Genomic DNA, 5,931 nt, shown 5'->3' with positions numbered 1-5,931 from the left:
CAGCGACGGCGCCTCTCTGAGGGGGAACGCCTTCCCTCCCCCCCCCCCGGGCGGCTCCGCCCCGCCGGGGCTGCTGCCGGGGACCCAAACGGGACAGCAGGAACCGGCGGAGACCAAAACCGGCCCCGGCCCCGCGGCCCTCGGGCCTCCTCACCGCGCCCGCCCCGCGCCCGCGGACGACCCCCCCGCGCCAAAAGCCGCGCCCGGCAGGCGTCCCGTTACCGCGGCAACCGGGCTCTCTTCTCGCGAGAGTTCGGCTGCCGGGGGAGGGGCGGTGCGGCGCCTGCGCGCCGCGGGGCCCCGTTGCCATGATACGGCCTTGCTGGGGCGCCATGATGTGTGCGTGCTGGAGGGAGCTGCGCTGTGGCCTTCGCGCTCCTGTAGGGCGCCCGTTGTTTCCGCGCTACGTACGGGAGGCAGAAATCTCCCTTCTGTTAAGTAACCCTTAGTCCTGTGACTCACACAGAGAATACAAGCAGCGTAAAGCATTGTGATAAAAGTAAATGTAATGTTTGCGAATCCTCTGCATACATACCAACAGGGCAGCATTTCCTGCCCTGGCCTCCTAATAACCGCAGTATCCACAAACTGGCCCATAAAAGAGGAGTAGCCACTCATGAGAGACAGAGCGAGCTACGGACAGGGGAGTCCATTCATGCTGTATCTTCCAATGTTATTTTGGGTCATTTCCCAGTCCTTCTGTTCTTATTGTACAGTACCATACTTTATTTTTTAGACTTTTACCAGCCCGTTGATGGACCAAAGAAGTTCTGCTCAGCAGTCTGTTATCTGGTCACTTATTATATTGTCTATCAAATACCCCATCACTTCAATCACATGGCTAAAACAATTAGACTTCCCATTTTTTTACAGCATTGCTTCTGCCTACGATACATAGAGGGGGGTGTAGAAGGTCCCCCCTGAGTCTTGGGTGTCATTGCTGGAGCCACAGCAGGGTTGCAAACATGATGGCTGACATGAAGATGGTAGTGCGAATGCCTCTTCCTCAGTGTCCTCTATAAGACAAGGCTGCTGCCTAATTTTCTAACTTCCCTGCAATAGTTTTTCACTCTTTTTAATGTTGGGATGTCCAGCTCCGAAATGAGGTAGCTTCCAGCGCAAAGTTTCTGCACAAGGCCCGGAAAAGTGCCCCATGACTAGAAATACATTCAAGGCTCAGAGCCTGGGCAGAGGCCACCTGGGCCCATGGAGTGGGAGAGTGAAACTCTTTGCTGACCACTGACAAATGTGTTTCAGAGCCTTGCAACTCACTGTTGCTGGTGCCAGCCCCATCTTCTCGTTGACCATCTTGGCAGAAATGCCAGTGGCTCGCCATCCCTGACTGAGAGGACCAGAGTGTGAAGGCAGAGAGGGAAGCAATGCACACCTCAGGCATTGGTCTTCGAGGATGATGACAGTGGTTGAAGAGAGGAATGAAGGCCCGAAAGAAGGGGAAATTTAGATAGAAGTTTAGGAATAACTGTGATGTTGGAGGTTGCAATGAAAGAAGGGTATTCCTGGCATCTAACATAGGTCACTCAAAGAAACTAGGCCAGATTTTGGATCTGCTTGAATTTGCCCTTTGGAAGACCTGCTCTTTCTCCAGCAGTTACAGAGGAGGCCTGTGGAGAGTTCCTTGGCTGAACTAGGGGCCCAAGGTGGTTGCATGTGAATGTCCATCCCCAAGGGCTTCTGTGAATTACCAGCAGCGGTGGCTGCCAAGAGCCCTCCACCTTGCCCAGAGTAAGTCACAAGGGTGGCATCCAGTCACAAAAGGGACTGTGTGCAGTGAACATGGTCTTTTACCTGAGCAGAGCAGATGATATTTGGACCTGCCTCTTACAGTAACGACTTGGTATTGTATAGCTAGGACCTGTATAACTATGGAGCAGCTGTTAGCCCAAAAGCAGTCTCCAGGACTGAATACTCATGGCATCGTTGCTGTCAGCTGCCACAAGAGAAATGCTGCATCCTCTGCATCAGCAATATATGTCATGGTTGTTTCAATTTGTATATGAAATGGGACTTGCTGCTGTTTAACACATAGGAAAGATGTTTTCCCCTATAAATCATGTCCCACGTATGGTTTTACAAGACCCTCTATGGTCAGACCCTGTATCTTCAGTTCTGGAAAGGAATACATATTTTTTTCTCTGTAGTGAAGCTGGTCCTGAGATGTGTATGCAAATGCGGATCATCTGTCCCATGCCATTAAAATACTTGAAAGAAGTTAAGTAAGTCTCCCAGAAGAGCATTTTCAACCGTAATGTTTTCCTGATTATGATGAGTGAAAATTGAGCATTTAATGTAGACCTATTTAGAGTTCCAGTGTGTGCCCCAAGAAAGGCTTTGTAACATGGACAAATAATTGGAAAGCTCCTGAAACAGGCTGTAGAGACGATTCTGTTTTGTAGGCTGAAAAATAGTATTAAGTGATCGATATCATGGTATTTTCATAATAACTTACTTGCTTTCCTAAAATGCCAAATGAACAATCAGGAGATTTACTTCCCTTGTATTTATAGCCATCTCTGGGACCTAATCACAGACCAAAACAAATAAAAACAAATAAAATGAACCATACATTTTTATGTCAATTATTCTCTTTTATTTCTATCACCACTGTGCTTAAAAACAATCATCTCTGTCAGAACTGTGTTGTGTTAGGTGCTATATATTGCTAGGAGTCCATTGTCACTTTAGAGAGGTCAATAGGGAAGGCAAGAAAGGAAAGGATAGGAAATAGAAGTGACTTTCCCCATAGGACAAGAGTGGCTGACCTGAGAATAGAAAATGTGTTTTCTGTCCTGCACTGGTCAGCACTGTCCTGACCTGTGACTGCTGGTCAGCTCCTGTGCCTAACAGGAGCTCAAAAGTGAGCTGCTGGGCTGGCAGTGGGAAGTTCACAGACTAAGCTTTAGTCTGGGGTCTCTGGGAACCTTTGGGTACCTCTGGTGAGATGTTATGTATTAAATGATATTTTTTCTTGGAGAAAATATTTGTGTTGGTAGCACCTTAATTTAAAATGTTTTCTGTTAGCTTTATACAGTATTAGGGAACATTGCTCTGTCTCAGTGTTAAATTGTTCCTGAATTAACCAAGGATGCCAGGATTTCAGAATGAGTGTGTTAAATGTGTTTGATATTAGAGCAATTGTTCTTCACAAATAGTTGCTTTGTTTTTAAAATGTCCATGCTGTTCTTCTTTAAGAGTTTTATCTGCATTTGTAGAATGAAGTTGTAGGTGCTATTTTGAGATCCTTGTGTAGACATTAAGAAAAGTGTTTTTAATATGTTTTTCTTTATGTTGCTTTTTCTACAGTGACACAGTTCTCCCACAGGGCTCTGGGTTTTCTACTTTTTTCCTTAAGAAATATTTATCTCCAAGGGAACAGCTAGCAGAACAGAGGAAAATGAACTAGTTGTTAAAGCTTCAGCTGCTTGTGGCAACATATAAAACAGAATGACCACAAGATGGTAGCAGTCTGTAAGGAAGGGTGAGGAGATGCTCTGAGCTTTGCTTAATGATCCATGAAGTCAGGTACTTGCTGCGAGTGTCATGCCATACAGTGGAGCACTTGTGATGTTCCAGCAGAGTTATTTGAGATCTATTTTCTGTGTGGTGTTAATTTGAGGTATTTCACTTGGAGTTAATCTTTTGTGAGGTAGAGCAATGGGCGATAGCATTCACGTCATCGTCTCTACACCGGCTTGTTGATCGCTTGGGTTGTAGCATCTCTCTGCCCCACAGCCTGGTGGCATGTGCCTTTGCCCAGGATGGCAACCGTGTAGTGTAGATGGCTGAAAGGAACATCTAGGGTCCCAGGGCAAATCCATTTTAAATTGTCATCTTAAGCTAACATGCTGGATTGTGTGCTGTGGTGTCCGAGCCTGGTTGGACAGTGCAATCTGTCTGCCTTTTGGACTCTCAGAACGGCACCCAGAATGGCACAGCCTTGGGTTGCAAAGCGCTTCTCTCGTATATACTCATTCTGCCAGCTCACATTGGTTCAGAGCAAGGGAATGGGTTAACTTTATACTGTCAGGCTTTATGGGACATCAGACATCACCCAGGCTCCTGGGGCTGGCACGAAGTTCGTGTCAATACATCAAGGCAGTGAGAACTTCATCACGTGCTCTGTCTGATTTGACAGAAATGCAGTCATATGCCCGCACATGATCAAGATTAAAATCATGCTGCTGAGTGATCTGGCAGCGCGCAGACTCTTATTAATGAATATGAAACCACAGTTTCAGGCAAAAAATGCACGTTTACTTCTGCTGCCCCTGTTATGAGAGGGAAGAGGAGAAGAGGGAGCCTATGACAGATAACTGGGGCAGGTATCTGCGGGGGTCCCTCTGGTCTGGGTTACAGTTATCAGAAAAGATTCTCACACTCGTTGGTATATGAGGTTGTTCTGTAAACTATTTCAATGTGAATTCTGGGGAATTATGTCTTTACTTGATACATCATGGGAATGATAGAAGGTTATCTGAGGTTTAGCAGCGTTAATCTCTTTCTACAGTGTATCTACTTTACATCACACTTGAGTGAAGGGTTTTTTTTGTGTAAATAGAACTTAAAATAAAGACAGCATCAAAGTTACAACATTCTAAAGTTAATTTAACTCTGCAATGAAAATAAGCCCTGGGTGCCAAAATCTTGCTGTATTTCTAACCAGAAGTGCTAGTTGTGCTGTGAATAGCAACAGCTTCATTTAGTCATTTCATGCTGAGACACTTTGCAACACACAGTTTAAACCTTTTAGAGCAAAAAAGAGTGTCAGTACTAGCATGTACTTAAATTCATTGTCATTTGCTTAATAAAAGCCATAACCTATGGTCTAAACTTTTCTCTATGGAGCCCACCTTTATTCTTGTGCACGTCTTTCTGTTCAGTGCTAGTCATTTGAACACCTATTCATTGCTCAGTAAGACTCTCCCTGGAGGAAAAGGAGGAGTGAAAAAATGTCAGTTAAAGTTGCACAAGATGAAATCATGATTTGTATTAGGTTCACTTTACCCAGTGCTGCAAATGTGCACGCATATCTTAAATTTCTCTTGATTTAAATGGGACTATTCTTAGCAGGTAAAGTGAAATGTTCTGTTAAACATAGAACAGGGGAGGATATAAAGTAAATCATATCCTGAATTGACCTAGTTCTCTTCATTGTTGTTTTCCTTTGGTTGGAATATAGCTTACAGCATGATAAAATGACAAACTGAAGTAACTGTCAAGTTTGTATAGCTGATGCAATTGATACATTTTTCTAATTCTGTGTGATTTAATTTCCACATATTTCCTTTTATCCCATAGCTCTCAAAGGTTCATCCTCCATTTAACAGGTAACAAACTGTTTAAGAATATATATTCCAGCTACTTTTAGGTAATTAAAAATAATATATTCTCTAGATACTTATACAACTGTCTCACTCAAAGGATTTAGCAAATCTATGAATTTTTACAGGTATTTGAGAAACTCTTTCACAAGCAAGCCCTTTAAATCCAGTTATTTCCTCTTCTTTGTTCTTTCCTGTTCTTTCCAGATATTTTCTTCTCTCAGCCCGTCTCCTGAGAGTCACATCCCTAGCTGCTAATACAGATATTTGTGTCCATGCTGGGGCTTCTTTTTTTCGTTTTCCCAGCTCCAACTTTAATATGCCTCCTGGGCTTTCTTTGAAAACTTCAACTGCGAAGAAAATAAACCCTTGCGTATCTTTGGTGTTGCTGTTTGAATTATAAAGCCAAGTGACCTTATTTTAAAGACTGAACAAAAAACTCTTGAACATACATGGAGACAGGTACTCAACACATACCTGAAGTTAAACCTGGAGTACAGAAAAAGCAAACACATTTTCTACATTTTTTCTGCCTTCATTAACAAATTGCACTAAGCCTGTCTGAGTATTTAAATTCCTTCCTGTGTTTGCT

This window comes from Apteryx mantelli, chromosome 1 (genome assembly GCF_036417845.1).
Source record: "Apteryx mantelli isolate bAptMan1 chromosome 1, bAptMan1.hap1, whole genome shotgun sequence".
NCBI classification, from domain to species: Eukaryota; Metazoa; Chordata; class Aves; order Apterygiformes; family Apterygidae; genus Apteryx; species Apteryx mantelli.
The sequence above is the reverse complement of the archived record's forward strand: the minus strand, read 5'-3'. Positions refer to the sequence as shown.